Raw genomic sequence first — 22,133 nt, forward strand, 5'->3', positions numbered from 1 at the left:
TCACTGCCCAGCCCTGCACAGCCCCTGCCAGGCAGCACCAGGGCAGGGCAGTGGACCTCAGGTCCTAGTCAGCAGGAATGGGCACATGGCAGGAGAGATGCCCTTCATCTCTGCTGCTGCTCTGCCAGCCCAGGAGGGACTGAGTGCCCCGAGCCCCGGGCTGAGGGCTGTGCTGGCTGGGAGGGGACACAAGAGCTGTGCTGCTGAGGGCAGTGTCTGCCCTGCAGGGCAGGGCTGGCAGTGCCACATCTGCCCTGCAGCAGGGCTTCCCTCAGCACTGCCTCCCTCCCTCCCTGCCCACGGCTCTGCTGCTGGAGCTGTGCCAGCCCGAGCTGCTCCTGTGGCCCCGGGCTCCTTCCCTGCCAGAGCTGCCAGAGCCCAGCCCAGCCCCTGGGCCAGCTCTGCCCTGCAGCTGCTCAGGGCTGCAGGGATTAAAGAACAGCTCCCCCAGCCTGGGCACCGTGGAAAGGTGGTGCTGGATAGGCCTGGAGGCTGGGGAGGGTGGGGGGGCACTTGCTGAGGTTCCCAGAAAAACTCAGGGTAATTGTTTAAGAGCCTCAGCCCCTGTTCTGCCCTGCACAGCTGAGTTTCCCTTGCCACCAAGCTGAGCCAGGGAAAAGTGGGAGCACAGATTCAGGAAAGCAGAGACCCAAGCAGGAAAGCCCTGCCCTGAATGAGCTCATGAAAAGTCCCCTCAGGAATGAGCTGGGCGTGAGCTGGAGCTCTGAGCAGCCCTGGCCCACACAGCACCCTCTCCACAGCAGCAGGACCTGCCCTGGCAGGACTCACTCCTTGCCCCCACAGCTCCCCTGACCTGTCCATGGGGAGCTGCCAGGCAGGCTGAGAGCTGCCCCTGGCAGGTGGCACATCCCCTGGGCTGGCCAAGAGCCCTGAGGGCTGCAGGACCTGCTCTGCAGGACAGCCCTGGGCAGCCCTGGCTGCAGCCCCAGCTTCAGCCCCTGCAGCCATCCCTGGCAGCAGGAGCCGTCCTGCCCTGTCCCTCTGATGGTGCCCAGGGCAGCCCTGCTCTGCAGCACATCCTCCTCCTCCTACTCCTCTGCCACAGAGAAATTGCGAGAGTCCTCCTGGCACATCCCCCAGGCTGTGGGGTGTGCTGGCTTCAGGAGATCCCTCCAGGAGCACAGGGGACATTGCCCTGCATCCACTGACTCACCATGTGGAGGGCTGTGAAGATCTTTCCCCCAGTGAAGTTTCAGCTCAATGACTTCCTCAGCCTGTCTCTGCCTGCCTCCTGTCCCCTCAGTGCCTGCAGGCAGAGCCCTCAGCCCTGCTGGGCTGGGAGAGGAGCTGGTCCTGGGAAGAGCTGTTCCTTTAAAGCTCAGCAGCACAGACACAGAACAAAGACTTTAATGACCCTCTTGGGACTTGGACTCTGTTTACATCAGACTCAGTCCCTGAGAGAGCCTTCCAAAGACTTCTCCAGAACTCAAAGTTAAATTTAAACTCCAAAGTTTCTTGAAGTTTTAATGGGTCCCACTGAGGGACATGACTGAGAAAGTGTCCCCAGGTTCCAGTCACAGCAGAACACTGGAGGCAGTGATGACAGCTGGGGACAAACAAGGCAAAGGGGTCTCTGGTGCTGAATATACCTGGATGTGTTTCAGGAATGCAAAGGGCCAAGGCCTGAGCCCCAGCCCCTGGCAAGGCACATCCTGTCCCTCCCTCCTTGCTCAGGGCTCTTCCCGGGATGGGCACTGGGATGTGGGGATGTGCAATGCCAAGTGCAGGACCATGGGGCGGCCCCTGCCAGGCTGCTGAGCAGGGACAAGCAGCTACCCTGTGATGTCACACAGCCCCTTGTATGTCACACAGCCACCTGTGATCTCATACAGCATCCTGTGATGTCACAGAGCACCCTATGATGTAACACAGCCACCTGTGATGTCACAGCCCACTCTGGGATGTCATACAGCACCCTTGCTTTGTCACAGAGCCAATTCTGGGATGTCACCCTGGAATGTCATGCAGCTGCATTGTGATGTCCCAGAAGACTCTGTGATGTCAGAAAGTTGCTTTGTGATGTCACAGTCTGTTCTGTGATGTCACAGTCTTCTCTATGATGTTACACAGCCACCTAGTGATGTCACAACCCACTCGCTGATGCCACAGAGCCACCAGCTGTTACCTCCGGATCTGCTCTATGGCCTCATACTCTACTCCATGATGTCACAGACAGCTCTGTGATGTCACAACCCCCTCAGTGATGTCACAAAAATCTCTCTGTGATGTCATGCTGCCACTATGTAATGTCACAGCACACACTTTGACCTCAGTCTCCTCTATGGTGTCATACAGCCATGACATGATGTCACAGCCTGCTCTGTGTTGTCACACAGTCTCCTCTATGATGCTGTAGCTGCTCAGTGACCTCAAACAACAAACTCTGTGATGTCATAGTCCAACCTGTGACCTCACACAGCCCACTCTGTGCTGTCACACAGCCCCTTGCTGACATCACAGCTGCCCTGTGCCTCTAGGACACAGCCACAGAGGTGCCGCTGTGACACAGCCCCCTCTGGGACATCCCCCAGCCCCTGCCAGTGCTGAGCCCCTGTCAGCTCTGGCTGTGCCCTGCTGGTGTCCCTGAGCTGCCCTGGCAGTGCCCCAGCCCTGCTGGGCTGTGCACAGGAGCTGCTCCTGGCCAGAGCTGTCTCTCTGCAGCGCTGCCCTTGCCAGGAGCTGCCTCTGGGCCAGGAGCCTGGCCCAGCTCAGCAGCACAGACACAGCAGCAGGACTTTAATGACCCTCTGAGGCTTTGGTGCTCTTTGTGTCTGCACAAGTTGGCTCTGTCAGGGCCTTGCAGCTGCTGCCCATCCCTGTGCCCTGTGCAGCCCAGGCTGTCCTACGGTGTCCCTGCCCTGTGCCTCTGTCCCTGCAGGCTGTCGTCATCCCCCAGCTGCCCCACCTGGCTGGCCCCTTCCTTTGCTGGCAGCTCTGCCTCCTGCTTGCCTCTGCCTGCCCACACAAAGCCTTGGGCTGCTCCAGGCTTTTTCTGGGGGATGTGTTGCACCACAGCCCTGCCCTGGGAGGGGAATTCCTTTCTCCTCATGTCCAGTCTGGATCTCCTTGCTGCCCGTGTGTTGCATTTTGCCACAGCAAATGGAATAAAACCTACCCCAGGCCCCGGAGTCTCAGACCTCAGGCAGCCACCAATGACCAAAAGGGAAAGGAGAGCAACAGGACGGGCCTTGGTTTAGGAAAACCCAGGATCCTTTATTGTGCCAGGGACCAAGACAAGAAATGAAGGGGGAGAGGGAGTGGTGGGTTGTCATGGGTTTTATATGACAGGGTAGGGGTGGAGTTTAGGGTCGGGGTCCAATAGCAGAAGGAGCAGGGGACTTCAAAGGGGTGGATCAAGGAGGACAATCAAGGAAAAAATCTAAGCTGGAGACATTGCAGTAGAACATAAACCAATGAGGGTACAGAAAAAAAAGGACATTGTGAGGCCATTCCTTTTTTGACCAGATGGAGTGGAGTGTCTTTTCCTGGGCTTGAAAGGGCACAACCCACAGGTTGGAGGAGGGGAATCTTCTTTAAATCATGCCCCTCGCCCGATGCTGTCTGTCTGGGTAGAATCCCTGCCTCCTGGGGTAGGGACACTGCACACCCTTGGTGCCATTATTTCTTTCTCTGGCTCTTTTATGCAGTAAAGAAAAACACCAGCCTCTCTGAAACCACCCTTCAATCCCTCCCAGGCTATTCCTGTTCTGTCTTCAGTCTCCACACCACTGAGCCCAGAGCCATCAGCCTCTCCCTGCTGCTTATGTGATGAGGTCTCCAAACCCCATCTTGGGAGATTTTTGGGTTCTCACCAAGATCTGTGAAAATGGAAAAATAGTGGTCAAAGTTATTTTCTCCCAAATCTTGCAGTGACTGAACAAGGGTCAGTATCTTTAAACTGAATGAGGGTGGATTTACATTTGTTAAAAGGAGGAAATATTTTACAATGATGAGAGTGGCACAAAACTGCAACTTTTTCCAGAGAAGTGGATTCCCTATCACAGCAATACTCCAAGATCAGCACCTTTGTGCAACCTGAACCAATGAAACCCCCTCTGATCCCCAAGGACAGAATTGCTGTCATGGGGGTTCTCTGATGTGCTGGGTGCCCTCACAACGCTTCAGGCCAGAATGTCTGCTGAGGGCAGCCAGGCTGCTGCAGGGGCAGTGACCTCACAGCCGTCACCATGGCAGCCCTGTCCCCTGGGCCTGGCTCTCCCCTTTCCTCTGCCCCTGCCTTGTCTCTGCTGGCATGAAGAGTTTTGTCATTCATATCTTGTCCCCAAGGTGCTGGGGCCAATGGCTTCCCAGGTAGGCTCCTGGAGCAGAAGTGGCTTTTCAGAGCCCAGGCAGAAATGAGCCCTGAGGCAGCAGCTCTGCAGTGCTGGCCACCAGGCCGGGCTGCCAAGGGAGGCTTCTGGCCATGGCCTGCAAGCAGCTGCTGCTGCCAAGGTGTCTTTGGTGCCTCAGGCTCTGCCTGGCACAGCTCCCAGCACAGCACTCTGCCCTTGTGCCCGAGCCCTTCCCTGTGCTGGGGCTGGCCTGGGGCTTTTCCTGCAGCGGTACCTGCCCTGCTCCTGGCACAGGAAAGGCAGTTCCTGCTGGAGCAGGAGGCTCTGCCTGCAGTGAGCTCCAACAACTCCAGCAAGGCCCTGTTTATTTCAAAATGCTGCCTAGAGCAAAATATTCTAATAATTGTTATAGCTCCTATACTGTGGAGTAAATAACTTTCTTTTTTTAAATTTAATCTGTGGTGCAAACAAACCATTCTGTCAAATCATGATCAGAATCAATCAGAGCTGTATTTATATAAATTTATCTAGAATTCCATTGTTAATCCTGTGGGACAAATTGCATTAAGGTTCAATTCTAACCTGTCCAATCTTTTACACCTTTGACAAAGTCTGGGGCTGGGATTGGATCCAGCCACTCCCACTCTCCTGTACTAAAATAAATTTTGGAAGTCTAGGGGCCGTGCAGGGGTTTGAGGATCCATGGTGGCTGTTGGGTGTCATTTCTCCATCTCATGACTCATCAGGAGTTTCTCCAAAAAAGAAATAAAGCTTTTGCCTGAAGCTCCCACTGTGCCCATGACAGGAACCCCTGTGAGTGTCTGGGACACCCCGCCTCTTTGGCAGCCTAGGGACTCCTGGAATGTCACCGTGGAGCCCCCGTGAGTGCCTGAGACAGATGGGTGCCTTTGCAGCCCAAGGTGCCCTGGGATGTCACCATGGAATGGCTGTGACTGCCTCTGAGCACAGGGCTCTTTACCATCCCCAGAAACCCCTGGGAGGTGTCCATGGAGCCCATGTCTCTGCCTGTGATATTCCAGCTCTTGAACAGCCTAGAGACTCTTGGAAATTCCCCATGGAACCCCTCTGAGGGCCTGTGACAAATCTGATCCTTAGCATGGCAACCAGGGCTGGGACCAGCTGGGATGCTTGGCTTCCACAGGGTGGGGTTCAGGAATGGGATTCCCCAATTTCCTGGTCCCGCTAAAACCGCGCTGCCGATTGCTAGCCTCCTGCCTCCCATGGAAAGCACAAAAGGCAAAGATCCTGGGCTAGGATAGGAACAATTTATTGGGAACAGCAACAAGATCAGGAGTAAACAGGAACAGCAACAATATTGATAACAAAAGGGATAAGAAAAATGGAAAACTACAACTCAGCTGACTCTTTCCAGACACAATTTCCTCCTGCCAAGAAATGACACTCTTCTCCTCGTAGGAAGATAGAGAGATTCCCTTTCTTGCCCATGGCAATGGTCTGAGGGGGGAGTGAATGTAACGACACAGCCATGGCCAAACCCTCATGTTCATCAATCCCACATCATGCCATCGGCAGGGGCAGGAGAAGGGACAGGTGTCTTCCCAGTATGGATCACTGGGAGCATGGAACACCAGGACTCTGACCAGCATGGGTCATCCAATGGGGGATGAAGCTGCAGCAGTGCATGAAGCTCTTCCTGCAGTTTGGGTATTTGCAGGGCTTCCCCTACTGGTGCCTCTGTTGGTGTCTGGTTAAGTTAGAACTGTGGATGAAGCTCTTCCCACACTGGAGACACTCGTAGGGCCTCTCCCCAGTGTGGATGCGCCAGTGGATGATGAGGGTGGAATTTTGCTTGAAGCCCTTCTCACAGTCATGGCAGCGGAAGGGCCTCTCCTCTGTGTGAATCTGCTCATGCAGGCAGAGATGTGAGCTGGTCTGAAAACTCTTCTGACAGGTGTGGCACTCGTAGGGCCTCTCCCCAGTGTGGATGCGCCGGTGGGTGATGAGTTGAGAATTGCGCTTGAAGCCCTTCCTGCAGTCAGGGCAGAGGAAGGACCTCTCATCAGTGTGGATGCTCTGGTGGGTGACGAGGTGGGAATTCTGCTTGAAGCCCTTCCCGCAGTCAGGGCAGAGGAAGGGCCTCTCATTGGTGTGAATCCTTTGGTGCCTGAGGAGATTGTAGCGGGTCTGAAATCTCTTCTGACACTCAAGACATTCATAGAGCCTCTCCCCGGTGTGTATGCGTTGGTGGGTCACAAGGGTGGATCTGTAGCTGAAGCCCTTCCCACACTCCCCACACTCGTAGGGCCATTCCCCAGTGTGGATCATCTGGTGGCTGATCAGGTGGCTGCTCCACCTGAAGCTCTTCCCACACTCCAAGCACTTGTAGGGCTTCTCCCCATCACGAAGCTGCTCATGGATCACCAACTCCGATCCCTGGCTGAAGCTCTGTCCACCTTCTTGGCACAGGGTGGGTCTTTCCTCCTCAGACCACCCTGGGCTGGATATGGAGCCCCTGCTCCTGCAGGATCTCAGGGAATTTTCTTCCCCACTGGATTCCTGTGCCATGGAGCCACTCAAAACAGCCTCTTCCACAAGGTTCTGCTGTGGACATTTGTCATCGCTGGTCTCCATCCTCAGCTCCTTGTCTGGGGAAGGCAGGGCAAGGAGAGGATGGGATTTCCCTCCGTGCCAGAGGGAAGGGGAAGGAGATCCTCCCCGTGCATCCCTGGCAGGACGGCGTTGAAAGCAGGGTTGTCCTGCAGCCTTGGGCTATGCTGAGCAGGGAGATGGAGCAGGAAAGAGAGGGAAATGAGCTGTGACTTCCTCCTCACCTACCTGGTGGTCCCGGGACATCTTCCTCTTCCTCGCAGCCTTCTCCTCCATCTGGCAGTGGTTTTGACATGGGAAATTCTGTTTTGGGAGGAAAAGAAGAGATGAGTGCATTGAATTTTGTACTGGTTTGAGGGCAAACTAGGGGGAGAGTCTAAGCCAGAATTACAATTTAATAAGAAAATTAAGATCAAGGCAATGATACAGAAGCACTGCCTTAAATGGAAAGAGTCAGGATATAACCTGACACCCTGCTGGTCAGGGTGCTGGTAGCAGTCCCATTAAATGGTGGCTGCAGTCCTGTTGCAGTGATGATCGTGATTCTGTCAAAGCGGTGATCCTGTAGTAGGGTCTGGTCTTCCTCTGAAGGTCCAGTGGTGCTTATGGAGCTCTTGTCCTCTGGGAATCCAGTAGCCAAGGTGCTCCTGGTGTCAGAAGCCTCAGCTTATATCCAGGTAGGAATGCTTGGCTCCTCCCCCTGGGCGGAGCATCCCACAATGGGATGATGTCATTTTATCAGTCCTGCAGGGACACTCAATGGCCCATTCACAGAAGAGAGCCCCTGGAGGGCGTTATCAGGGCTGAGTCATGGAAGAGATAAAGAACACTGCCCCGTCACACTTGCCCCGCCCCAGGGGAGGTCTCTGTCCTTGTCACTCCTTGTTGTCCCCCCTTTTCTCTTTCTTTCCATGTCTCTCTCTACCTCACACTTGCTGTTCAATACAATCCACTTTGGATTTGGTCTTGGTAGCAGCTTAATTGGGGCAGAGGCATTTCTCTAACAATTTTATTAACCAGATTGCAACATTTTTTTGGCACAGGGAGTTTAGGCACTGTTCTCTGACTCCAAGTGCCTTTGATAACAGCATGGTTCCCTTCTCTGAGGAGGTTGTGGTCCTCTCTGGAGGAACCACTGGAAACTTGGATGCAGCTTCATCTGAGCAACTTATGTAAGAACTGATGAGGAAAAAGGCTGTAGGTGGCTAGGTGGCCAGTGGAAAGAAAATGTTTTGTTCTCCTTCCTTGAAAACTTTGTTAAAAACACTGGAGGAAAGGGAGCAAATGATACCAGTGAGACTGACAAGGTTCACTCACCCCAAGGTCAGGAACACAAGGCTGCTAAAAGTCGCACAAGAAGTCCAGCTCAAGTAGCTAAATTCCTACATAAATGCCAAATTCACAGGCTTAGGAGCTTTGCCACATATGAGAATCATTATTCTTTTTTTCCCTGTCCCCCTTGTGACAGCCCCACACTGCTTTCTCTTCCTTTTAATCTGTATTGGGCCAAATTTCCACTTTTCTTTTATGGGAACCTGCCAGCAGCTGAGCTGGAGCTGTGCACGAACCAATGAAACCTGGAATTGACACATCATTGTTTCTATTATCGGTTTATTCAGGTTTGGGATTTATTTGCATTTTCATCACATGTTACTTTTGGGAAAATCAAATATTCATCAAAATGATTAATGCAGAGTTAAATTTAATTTCTGCCAATTTTATTTTGTCCAGTGCCCAGGGGATGCTCAAGGGGTCTCTGTTTGTGCCTCTCACCCTGGGAGATGCTTGAGGGGGTTGTCCCTGTCACCCCAGGCCATTCCCCAGGGGGTCTCCATCATTCTCACTCCAGGGAATGTCTGGGGGGGTTTCCCTCCCTCTCACTCTGCCCCATGGGGTGCTCAGGGCAGTCTCTGTCTCTCTCAGCCCAGGGGATGCTCAGGGGTCTCTGTCCCCTCGCCCTGGGGGATGCTCAGGGGTCTCCATCCCTCTGGCCTCAGGGAATGCTTGTGCAGGGCTGGGGACCAGGGCCTCTGTGTCCCTCTCACCGCTGAGAGTGCTTCTGGCTGGGGGGGCTCTCCCACCTTCTCATCCCTGGGGGGTCTCTGTCCCTCTGAGCCCTGGTGTCACACCACCCAAACATCATCGGGGTCAGAGGGACAGAGAAACCCCCAAACCCCCAGAAGGGCTGGACCTGGGATTTGGTTTGGGGCTGAGGATTTAGGATAGGGCTGGATTTGGGGGTGGGGTTGGAGTTAGAGCTGAGATTTGGATTAGAGCTGGGATTGGGGTTAAGGCTAGACATGGGATTGGCTTTAGGGCTGGGATTGGGAATGGGTCTGGGGCTTGATGAGTCTGACACTGGGATGGGATTAAATACAGAACTGTGAGTGTGTCTAAACGTGGAGTGAAATTGAGACCAGGATCAGGGTCAGGCCTGGGACTGAGCTCACCCAGAGCAGGACAGGGGGGATGTCACTGCAGGATGTCCCTGGCATCCTCCCAGCCCTCCTCAGGCACCTCCAAACATGGGGGGCAGCTGGATGCTCCAAGATCCAGGTGCTCCCAAGCTGCCCCTCAATACCAGGCGAGCATTCCCTGAGTGCAGCCCTGAATGTGACCCTTGGGGCTCTGGGATCAGCCCTCACATCCCTGTGGGAGCAGCTGCAGACAGGATGAGAGATTCTTTTCCCCCCTCTTCCCTGCAGAAGGGTGAAGCCCAGCTGCCCTTTTCTTCTGGTGCCTCCTCCTCTCCTCAGCTGAGGATGTCAAACTCCCCAGGAGTGGGAAAATCCCCATTCCCTCTTTCCTTGTGGAAAAGGAAAGCCTGGAACGTCCAATTGGAATGAAGAACTTTCTGACAGCCCTGCCTAATGACACTGGGAGGATGTTTGTGAGAAAGGAAAGTTTGTGTTTTGATAGGAAATAAACTTACAAAATTATTTCTTTCTGTCCCATTCCTTTTCAGTCAGTTGTAGCTCTGTTTTCAGAGTGCCACCTTCTCAGCTGATTGTGTTTGTGTCCTCCTGTCTCTCCTGCCTCTCTCTGCCTGCTCTGTTTCTCTCTCTGTGTCTCCCTTGACCCAGGGCAGCTCCCACCAAAGACCCTGCCTGATTAATTCCCAATCTAGGAGCTACAGCAACCATGGGTGAAGTTATGAAGGCTGGCAGTGAAATGTCACTGTAAGATCTTGCTCCACTTGACTTTTGGCTCCTCCTTAAGAGCTTTGCCTTCAAGGGCAGGAACATCTTTTCCTGGCTGGGAACTGGAATTCCAGCCCCTGGGAGTGCCATGGATCCCAGAGGGGCATTCCCGAGGCTCCCAGGGTGCTGCTCCTGCCGTGCCTCCCAAGGAGCTGTGCAGGGCCAGGGAACAAGGTCCAGCAGCTCTGTTGGTTCTGCAGTACTACAAGGGCCCCTGGTTCTGTGAGTTTCTGTACTGCCAGCAGCGCTTCCTTGGTTCCCATGATGCCCTGCTGAGTCACCATGGATATTTGGTGCTGTGAGAGTCTGTCCGAAACTTCCCTCATTTTTTGCCTCTCGATCGTCATGAAAGCCAAGACCACCGGGGAAAGGGAAAGATCCTGTTCTGAAAATCCAGGTCTGTCTGGTCCATCAAGCCAGATTATTGCCTACGGGTGTGTTTGCTCAACTCATGGAACACTGCACCCAAGAAGGGGCAGTGTGCTCTCCTTCGCCTGCATCACCTAGCAACGCTAGTGCTGGAATTTCTCCACCCTTCTGACTTGGCTGGACTCTCTCTCTGGAATGACCTTCCCGGAGGTCACCACAAAAGGACCCTCCATTCACTGTACATCAACCACCGTGACAGATGGACTGAGATGGGAGAAAGTTCTCCCTCAAGGACTGAGACGTGCGAGCCCTACATGGAAAAGCTCCCCTCTTTCCCCAAAAGGACTAAGACTGAAATCCCCACCGGAGGGTGAGGGAAGGTATGCGTGGGGACCGGAGCAAGTTTTGCAAGCGACCACTGGACCGAGAAGACAATGGTTCCTGCCTACGACATCTGCTGCTGACGACGCCTGTTCCTGATGGACTACTGATGGACTCCTTGTACCCTTTATCAATAGACTATTTTGAAATGGGTCCCCTTCCCCCATTTCAAAAGGACTATAAAAAAGGATAGAGCTGACTGATACCTTTGGAGATCTCCCCTGACGTGAAGACGACAGGCCTCTTCGTCGACCGGACTTCAAGGGACTTTTGTCATCCGCACGTCTGGTAGCTATACACCTCCTTGCCCTCCCTCTTTTCCTTTTCTTTTCCTTATTCTTTTCCCTTTCTTCATTCCTCTCTCTCTCTAACGCATCTTCTCTATGGTTATTTAATAAAAGTACATGTATTTTGATTTTACTGCAAATCCCCTTGTCGTGTCAGTTTTTGCACCCTGAGATCAGTGAAAAAGAACCTACACGAATCACGTCCTTAGGACGGATCGTGTCATAAATTGGCGTCATGGATCTTGGGTTCTGGTGACGGAGGAGTCTGCAGGTTACGTGTAGTTTGTAACAGGGGAAGGACGTTTCACGGCAGCCCCACCTAAACCGTCAATTTTCCCGAAAGGGGTTGAACGGATTTAGAAAGCAAGGGCTGTGATTCGAATTTCCCGCATACTGCACGAACCAAGGCGGAAAAAGCATTCTCCAAACTCTTTTTAAGGGTTCTGTCTCCAGAATATCACAAAAGATCTCTTGGTGCAAAAGGGGGAAAAAAACTGTTACTGTGTATGTGTGTGTTTAACTGTCTGGGAAGGAAGAGACACCTTGAGGAAACTAAGCAGGGCCTCCCAGATTGATACTGTCTCTTCAACTGTGTGTATGTGTTTAACTGTCTGGGAAGGAAGAGACACCTTGAGGAAACTAAGCAGGGCCTCCCAGATTGATACTGTCTCTTCAACTGTGTGTGTGTGTTTAACTGTCTGGGAAGGAAGAGACACCTTGAAGAAACTAAGCAGGGCCTCCCAGACTGATACTGTCTCTTCAACTGTGTGTGTGTGTTTAACTGTCTGGGAAGGAAGAGACACCTTGAAGAAACTAAGCAGGGCCTCCCAGACTGATACTGTCTCTTCAACTGTGTGTGTGTGTTTAACTGTCTGGGAAGGAAGAGACACCTTGAGGAAACTAAGCAGGGCCTCCCAGATTGATACTGTCTCTTCAACTGTGTGTATGTGTTTAACTGTCTGGGAAGGAAGAGACACCTTGAGGAAACTAAGCAGGGCCTCCCAGATTGATACTGTCTCTTCAACTGTGTGTGTGTGTTTAACTGTCTGGGAAGGAAGAGACACCTTGAGGAAACTAAGCAGGGCCTCCCAGATTGATACTGTCTCTTCAACTGTGTGTGTGTGTGTTTAACTGTCTGGGAAGGAAGAGACACCTTGAGGAAACTAAGCAGGGCCTCCCAGATTGATACTGTCTCTTCAACTGTGTGTATGTGTTTAACTGTCTGGGAAGGAAGAGACACCTTGAAGAAACTAAGCAGGGCCTCCCAGACTGATACTGTCTCTTCAACTGTGTGTGTATGTGTGTGTGTGTGTGTTTAACTGTCTGGGAAGGAAGAGACACCTTGAAGAAACTAAGCAGGGCCTCCCAGACTGATACTGTCTCTTCAACTGTGTGTGTATGTGTGTGTGTGTGTGTTTAACTGTCTGGGAAGGAAGAGACACCTTGAAGAAACTAAGCAGGGCCTCCCAGACTGATACTGTCTCTTCAGCCACCCAGGGAAAAAGTTGAGTGAAGGGAAAACACAGTGTGTGACTGTGTAACTTAAAACACCTCCCTGTTGTGGTCCCTAGTCCCTTCACAAAATGAATGAAGATTTTAGTGCCAAGGCAAAAACTGATTTTTACACACTACTTGCTAAACACAATGCAAAACCTTCACCAGGCGGAGAGGCCTGGGCAAAGAACAATTGGTTTAATTTAGAAAATGTTGTTGGTAGAATATGTTCTCTGCAACATGAAACAAAATTTAAACTTGGTAAAGATAAAACCATCCTCTGCTCAGTTTTGGGAGCCTGCCTCACAGCAGCCATAGACACTCGCTCTAAGCGAAGAAGTGAGGAAAATGCTATAATAGACTCCCTTCAAAACTTAGTTGGAGTTTTGCAAAAACAATTAGATGAAGAAAGAAATGAAAATAATTTATTACGGGCTGCCTTGAGAGAGGTGCATGTTAAAAATTCACAGAACTTTGATTCCTCAAAAGAAACAGAGGAGAAGGAAACTTCTCACCTTAATCAAAATTACCCCCAAAAAGAATTAGTTCTGATGAAAAATTTTGGGGAACACTGTTGTTGCAATAGCATGAAACCTCAAATTAAAACAGAATGCAACTATATTAATGATGAGGATTTTGACCCACATATAATCACTAAAGAAATCCCATACACTGCTACTGAATTAACAAAACTTGCAAAGCAGTATGGGCTTCTCTCCCACAAAACTGAAACAAAATCTCTCACTGGGAAAGTTGAAACACATTTGTCAGAACAAGAAGCCGGTGGGTACTGGGGACATGGAGTGTTCTTAACAACGGGAGACAGATGCATCTCATGGTCCCTAATTCAGCATATAGCTTATTGGACAGAGGGGCTTAACCCCTCGGAAAGGGGAAACCTTTTAACTATAGCTGGTACCCCTAACCAACTCCTGGAAAACATTCACAAAGCTGTCTGCTTGCAAATAATGCATGAAAGAAAACCAACTACAAGCTATGAGTCACCAATGCAATCACCTGTAAAGTCTAAAATTATGACCTCTTTAATTCAAAGGTTTACAGAAACACCAGATAAACTTCTTAGTAACCAGAATAACCCATTTGCTCCCTCTTATGACTTGCCGAGAAAAGGGATAAAATGGGATTGGAGTCTTTCTCAAGAGAAAGCACTGCAATTGCTGATTTTTGAAGCAACAGCTCACCAAGCACTGGACCCTATCCATCCTACAGATCCCTTTCAGGTAGAGTGGGGATTTGCCTCCTCAGGGTTATCAGTACACATTGGGCAGCGGGGTCCCGAGGGTCCAACAAGGCCCGTTGGTTTTTATTCCCATGGTTTCAAAGATGCTGAGAGAAGATACTCTACCTGGGAAAGAGGTTTGTCTGTGGTTGGCTTAACTCTCACAGGAGTAGAAAGAAACTTAGCAATACAAGAAACTGAGAGCTTGGGTAGCAGCCAAAACAAGCTTGCCTCTGTGATTAAAGCAACCCCTCCTTTCTTCCCCACTTCTGCTAACAGAGAGGGAGTAGTCACTGCTCAGGTAGAGGAACTGTTAACCATTTGTAGTATTTTCCAGTGTAAGGGACTGGAATTATTTTCTTGTCGGTATTAACATCAAGTCCTATGCCGCACTTGTATGTGTGTTGTTTCAGGCCGATGCTTTTAAAAGAGCTACAGGAAATAATACTGTTAAAGCAATACAGAGATGGTTTGGAATTTTCCTAACCCCACAGGAAATTCAATCTGATAATGTTTCTCACTTTACTCTCAAAAGTGCGCAGGATTGGGCAAAAGGTGAAGGGATTGAATGGACTTCTCACACCCCTTATAGATGGGGGGCAAATGGGTGTCCTAAAATCACTGCTTTTTGCCTGACAGCTCCAAGCATAATTCCTTCACTACACGGACCAGATGATTTCAAGAACCCAGCACATTACCCTGGAGAACCTGTTTTTGGTGGACCACCCCCTATTGTAGGGGAAGTACCACTGGTGTTAAAAACCTCTCTGACAATCCCATTGTTCTAACTCTTTCTGCCTCTTCGTGGCAGATTCTGTTGTGCTTATTTTTTACAGAAGAACTCCGTGGGACATGAAGACCTGAGAAACCATGATAACACTAGCATTGTACAACAATTATAATGTTTTCCTTTCCCTTTATGGTAACACAAAGTGATAATATTACACTTAACATGTAAATTAAGTAAACTTGAACAAATTGGCCGCTACAAGTAAAGATCTGACCAAATTACAGCAACCACTGCAATCATCCTTAACACATCAGTGGCTGCTATCAAACATACTACCAAATTGGAAAAAGGTAAATGTAAACGACCACAAATTGGTGACTGATGCACTCAAAGCCACACAAAATAATGTTTCTTTGGCTCTCAGCTGTATTCAGGCTCAATTGTGAATGCAGTCAGTTGCTGCCTCAATTATAAAGGAAGGTGAAGAAGGCACTTTTCCCACTGAGATTCGAAAAATAATCTGGGACAGTGCTACTGACTTTGAAAGAGAATTCCAATCCTGGTGGAATTTGGTGAATTTCACTTATAACCCCACTTCAAACACGGCCACAGCTTTTGTGTTAACCATACGCAGTGCTTCAGTACATTTGGTTTTTCCTATTATAGCATTAGGGATAAATCACGATGGAGCTATTCTCTATCCTTCGGAGCATAGGGAATAGGCCCGTCAGATTAACAACAAATGGCAAACTGTCAATCTGGAATCTTGTATTGTCCGTGAACAACAAGGGTTCATCTGTGAAAGCAATGCAATCATAGCCCAGGACATCTGTCTGGACACAGAGCAGAATATCTGTCACTTTGAAATACATCCTAATGAGATTTCTGAAACAGTTCTCATATACATAGGCAATGGATGTGCATGCTTTAGAACTACTTGTGATCTTGTATTCGTAGAGAATGTAGTAGTGGATACTAGGAATCATTCAAATTTCTGTGCTTGTAATTTTACCAGAATTGTAGGATGTGATTTTTCTTATGAAGTTCCAGTTACCTCTCACCAGCTTTTGCAATCTATTCATAAATTGATACCTACTCCAATTGGGATGAACCTCACTTTGGTAAAGCAGTTGCTGCTCCACCAAGACTTGGCTGAGATTCTGGGAAAGATCAAGAAAGATGGGCAGAAGACCCTAGTAACTGTTCATCACAATGTAAAACAAATACACCGTGTCATGGAAAGAGTGAAGAGAGATGCCGAGCACAAGTGGTGGGATACTCTTTTTGGGTGGTCACCAACTGCCACAAGTGTCCTGAACACCATGTGTCATCCTATTGTTGTCCTTTTGATCCTGGTTTCGATTGGTTTTGTTTTTTCAGCAATCTTGTTTGTCATGAATTGGAGAATGATGAAACGGTTAACAAGACTGACGTCCATAATTAATGCACACAATTTGGCTGATGTCCTTTTTACTATGGACGTCCCCAAGACAATTGACATAAGACGATTATGAATCAGTAGATGTGTTTTGAAATAACTTTTTATCTTCCATTTTGTGATTTTGTTAAATTTATATTCATTTTATTACTTAATTATTGCTTTTACTTTTGACCATTTGTGATTTTATTTTGATTATTTGATTTGATTATTACCATTTGTGGTTTTTTCAATTATTTAAGCTATAATGTCACTATAATACTTTGTGATTTTGTTCCAATTATTCAAGCTATAATATTATTTTAAATAATTTTCAATTAATTATTTGGTGATTTTATTTTGCTAATTGCCTCTCTTTTTCGCCCTTCTCTATTTCTTCTTATCTTTCCTTCTCTTTTCCTCTCTCTCTCTGTCATACTGTCCCTATTTTCTGAGGTATGCTACCAGCGTGAAGGAGACTTGAGACCTGCTGATGAAGATCCTTTCAAGACAATCGTGAGTCACGGGGTCGTGTGAGAGTCTGTCCGAAACTTCCCTCATTTTTTGCCTCTCGATCGTCATGAAAGCCAAGACCACCGGGGAAAGGGAAAGATCCTGTTCTGAAAATCCAGGTCTGTCTGGTCCACCAAGCCAGATTATTGCCTACGGGTGTGTTTGCTCAACTCATGGAACACTGCACCCAAGAAGGGGCAGTGTGCTCTCCTTCGCCTGCATCACCTAGCAACGCTAGCGCTGGAATTTCTCCACCCTCCTGACTTGGCTGGACTTTCTCTCTGGAATGACCTTCCCGGAGGTCACCACAAAAGGACCCTCCACTCACCGTACATCAACCACCGTGACAGATGGACTGAGATGGGAAAAGGTTCTCCCTCAAGGACTGAGACGTGCGAGCCCTACATGGAAAAGCTCCCCTCTTTCCCCAAAAGGACTAAGACTGAAATCCCCACCGGAGGGTGAGGGAAGGTATGCGTGGGGACCGGAGCAAGTTTTGCAAGCGACCACTGGACCGAGAAGACAATGGTTCCTGCCTACGACATCTGCTGCTGACGACGCCTGTTCCTGATGGACTACTGATGGACTCCTTGTACCCTTTATCAATAGACTATTTTGAAATGGGTCCCCTTCCCCCATTTCAAAAGGACTATAAAAAAGGATAGAGCTGACTGATACCTTTGGAGATCTCCCCTGACGTGAAGACGACAGGCCTCTTCGTCGACCGGACTTCAAGGGACTTTTGTCATCCGCACGTCTGGTAGCTATACACCTCCTTGCCCTCCCTCTTTTCCTTTTCTTTTCCTTATTCTTTTCCCTTTCTTCATTCCCCTCTCTTTCTAACGCATCTTCTCTATGGTTATTTAATAAAAGTACATGTATTTTGATTTTACTGCAAATCCCCTTGTCGTGTCAGTTTTTGCACCCTGAGATCAGTGAAAAAGAACCTACACGAATCACGTCCTTAGGACGGATCGTGTCACTAGCACAAGCTCCTGCAGTGGCTGCTGGCCAGCAGAGCAGGGCTGGCAGCTGTGCAACAAGTGCTGCCACAAGCAGCAACTCAGCCAGGGCAGCAAATCAAGAGCTGGGATGGAGCTGATCTGAAGGCCAAATTTAGCTCCTAAAAGAGCTGGAACAGTTCCTCATTCCAATGAGGTGCATGTTGGACACGGCTCTATGTGAGCACTGCACACAAGTTGCTCCCACTGAGTGCTGTGATGGTTTCTGCAGGAGCTCTGGGCTCCTGTGTGTGCTGGACACAATGAGGAGAGAAGGAGCCAAGTGCACTGACACACCTTTGCCTTGAGCATGACCCGGCCTGGACCAAACACACTGCAAGCTTTCCCCTTTGGCCCATGTCTCAAAATGTCAGGTCAGCTGTTGGACGACTCAGGTTGGTTTGGTGTCAAGGAATTCCCCTCAGAAATCCTGGGTTTGTCTTCCTCTGTGCCTTCCCCTCAGCAGCCTTGGGGCTGCTCCTGTGTGAAGCCATGTGTCTCACACAGTTTGGGAGAACTTAATACAGGACACTCTGCAATGAGTCGTCTCCTCTAAAGTGTTCCAACAATCCCCTTCCAGTAACAGGAAATTAATACTAATAGATGAAAGTGGAAAAAAATTGCAACAGTTTATTAACAAGCGGAATAGCTGAAAAGCAAGCAAAAAGGCCAGTGAGTTCTAGATATCAAACTGCCAGACATCACCGTCCCCCTGCTGGGACAAAGACCCAGAATGCCGGAGGAGAATCCCCCCTGGACACGTGTTACAAGGTGGTGCTGGGTTCTCCCTCGGGAAGAACAGGAGCTGTCACGGAGCAGCTCCAGCAGCAGATGAAAGCTCCATGCTTGTCCAGCGTCGACTTTCTCCCAGAGGCAGAGCTCTGTGGAGCGGTCACGGCAGGTGAAGCAGCTGGGCTGGAGCCCCTCGGTGTCTTTTCTCCCCGGCGTGGCTCAGCTCACGCTCTCGGGCTGGGAGCGGGGCTGCTCCACTCCTGCCGGCACCATGTCCCTGGGCTTGGACAGTTTTCTGCCAGGAGAGCCCAGCATGCTGTTACACAGATCTCTCATAAAGGCCCAAACCAACTCCAAACACTCTGCCTACAGCAGCGTTTCACAAAGGGCTGCAGAAATCCAGGACAGCTGCAAGTGAGTGTCAGATGGCTTTTGTCTTGTTCTTGCCAGCAGAATTCTTGATGATCTGATCCAATTGTATTCAGATGTAACACAGGAGCTGTGATTTTTTATTGAAATATTTCATGAGGAGTAACAAGCCTTGGGAGCATGAGGTACAGTTCTGACGTGTGAAAGCATGAGCATATCCTCCAAAGTCACCAGTTCAATTGTCCATTTTATTACCCTTGTATTTATTCCACACTAATAAGCAAACTCAAGCTTTGCTTGGATATAAAACAGGCACAGCATACCCTACGGTCTCTTGCAGGGTCCCCAGGGCTGTCAGTGACAAAGCAGGCAGTCTGCTTCATTGGGAATCACTACAGATCTGCATCACAATGTGTTTTTAAGTAGCATGGCATTATTAAGATCTCCTTTTCTGCATGAGATACAAAAAGGAGGTTCTGAAATGATTTACATGCAAGCAGGCAGTAAAGAACTGACCCTGCTATCCTAACAAAGCTTTGGCTTTGGCAATTGCACTCTTCCCATTCCTCTTTTGACGCAGACACTCCAGGTTTTCCCCACACCCCTGCAAGGCTGGCAATCCCTGTTTCCCATTTACTGATCTTCCCTAGAGCAAGTACAGTGGCTGCTTTGAAACTAAAAGCCCTGAGATCTGGGCATCTTGAAGGAGCATGAAATGCTAATTAAGTGTTCCCATTGGTAATACCCAGGTCTGCACTTCCCAGAGCTCTGAAGCAGCAGCAGGAGGACCATGCATCATTCCTGTTGGTGGATGTTCATGTTTCTGGTGTGCAAGAGCAATGGCTTTGAGGAGGGACAAAAATGCCCCTATCCAAACAGTGATTGTGCAAGGGTATGTGAAGTTTCACTGCCTTTTTTAGGATAGTTTAGAAAGATCTAAGAGACTACTGTGGCATGGAGCAGGTCCCTAATTTTGTCTCCAGAGAAATCCCCAAAGGACACATCGGCTCTGCTGGTGATGGCAACCCCATAAGCTCGTGGACTTGTTTTCCCTGCAACATGCCACCCTGCCTGGGCTTTACTAGGCCAGGACTAGACCCATAGCTATGCCAACACATGCAGCCACGTGACACAGAGTCAGACAGAGTTCTCCTTCAGAAAACTCAATTAACACATTCACATGCAGTTTCTTCTAGAACATCAGAAGCTGGCAGCCATGAGGACTTTGCTGTCACAAGGTTACAGTTTGCACTGGGCCCAGAAGTATTTTTCCCTAAGGCAAAACAAATTGAAATGTGAAGTTTAAATCTTCAAATGACTATGAAAGGAAACTGTAGAATAATTTCTGGAAAGGCAGCATTGTCAATGATCATGCAGCCCACCAAGAGCTGGAGCGGAATCCAGAATTGCTTGTTCCAGCTATGCAGGAATTCATTACCCTGGCAAGCACCGGTCCATGGGAACAAATGATCCCATAGCCCTGGGCAGAAGGGCACCCAGGCTGCAGTGGCAATAGATTTGAGGAACCCTTGTCACTTGCTATTGGCCCCACAGCCCACTCATCCCTTGGCAAGCAAGTTGCAAAAAACACTGTTGGACTGCTGTCCTGGGTAAATCTACATACAGATGACTATTCCAAAGCAGGGCATCTTTTCCCAGTGAAATACACATCCTCTTCTTACCTATGAAATTGTGCCTGAAGTCACCTGTGAGCCAGATCTGTGTGAGATTGCAAAGGAGCAAAGCTTTGGCATTTGGGCACACTTCCCTTGGTTTCTTTGCTCAGGCCTTCTGAGAGCACACAACATATCCAGGTAGAAAACTTTTGACCATACAGGATCTTTTGTTTCCATTGTCCCCCAAACATGTGAAGAGGTGGTGCTGTTGTAATGCCAATTTAAAAAGAGTAGCACAAATGACACAAAAAAGACATGGCAAAAGAGGAAGAGGAGCAGCCCAGTGAGGAAAGGATGTGGTGAGACACTGGCACATGGAGTGAGCTGCACTCCCATAACCTCTGGGCTAGCAGGTCCTGGTCACACATTCTCCTCCTGGTTTATTTAAATTTTTTTTATTTATTTATTTACCTTTTCAAAAAACATCAAAATAAAATATATACAATTAAAAATATGTCATCAAAATTTAAAGATACAATCAAAACACATTTATTCAAAACTATATTTAAAGATCAGAACATATGTACATCTCTAACTATGAAGACTAATGCATAAATCCTATTCTTGAAATACTCTTCATGCAGGCGGCAGCTTCTTCCTGAGCTTGGAGGAAAGAGAGCTCTTCTGAATGTGAGGGTAGGAGATAATGGGAAGTCAGCCCAGAAAACCTGTTGGTAAGAGTGTAGGCAGTCAGATCTGCAAAGTGGAGACACAAAGTACAACAGAGGCCACAATGCAGACCTAACACAGCCAAAGCACCATATTTCATGGGACATATTTCCTGCCAAGATATTTTATGGGACATTATTTCCAATAGCTGCACAGGGAAACATGCTCCTGCTGGCAGACACTTCAGGCAGGCCAGGGGGAAAAATGTTGATCCACTTCCAGAGAGCTGCCACAGGAACAGCCTGGCCTCTGGGCTGCCCTGGGACAGCAGGGAGCCCAGAGCCCTGTGCTCTCCAGCAATGGCTCAGCTGCACATGCACCCTCCTGCTCCTCTGCCTGCCCCACAGCTGAGCAGCCCTCCAGCTGCACGGGGCACTGGCAGCAGCACAGCTCATTGCAGGGCCACATGCAGGGCACAGCTGTTCCCTGGCAATGTGCACAGCCTGGCTGGGCTGCCACAAGACCCTTCCTCCCAGCAGAGAGCGGCCCAGCTCCCCCCTCACCTCTGTGTGAGGCTGAGCCATGATCAGCCTTCACCTTGTCCTCAGTCTGGAGTTGCTTCAGGCCCCACACGCCATGACTAGGAAGGGCAATGGAGAGAGCAGGGGCAGATGCACACCCTTCCTTAGTCTTTTGCCATTTTTGGCACAGCTAAGAGGTCACATCCGGAGGTGTCCAAATCAGCTCTTGGTCAGCTTTCTGGAGAACATGATGGCTTCACTAGCCCAAAAGGCTGTTGAGGTTTTCCCGCACGTGGGGAGGCTTGCTGGCAGCACACTTCCTCAGCTGGGTGCCCATCACCTCGCAGAGGGCACAGGCCAGCTTGGTGAGCACAGTGCGGACGCTGGCGCTTCGCACCAGCAGCGCCTTGTTCTCCAGGCAGGACCAGAGCACGGGCAGGGCACAGCGCTGGACCACTGCAGGGCTCCTGGCATGAACCCACTCCACGAGCACTGCCGGGAGAGAGACACAGCTCCTTACCCACCAGCCTCAATGCAAACAGGGATCTGCCTCTGCTTGTGCTTCTTGGGAGCCTCTCTGGCTGAGGTCAGTGAAACAGCACACAGAGCCCCATGACCCAGAAACGGGCAATGCAGCTGATCATCCTGGAAACAGAACCACCAACCCCTCAGGACTAATTTCTCCAACCAGA

At 49.7% G+C, this 22,133-nt stretch overlaps 2 pseudogenes; one reads left to right on the forward strand and one right to left on the reverse strand.

The window, feature by feature from the left end:
• The window catches only part of LOC135306007 (zinc finger protein 883-like), a 77,054-nt pseudogene extending 69,876 nt beyond the window's left edge, over nucleotides 1–7,178 (reverse strand).
• Nucleotides 1–22,133, forward strand: part of LOC135305578 (zinc finger protein 850-like) — a 261,867-nt pseudogene that overhangs the window by 158,185 nt on the left and 81,549 nt on the right.

Source organism: Passer domesticus, chromosome 8 (genome assembly GCF_036417665.1).
Source record: "Passer domesticus isolate bPasDom1 chromosome 8, bPasDom1.hap1, whole genome shotgun sequence".
Taxonomy (NCBI): domain Eukaryota; kingdom Metazoa; phylum Chordata; class Aves; order Passeriformes; family Passeridae; genus Passer; species Passer domesticus.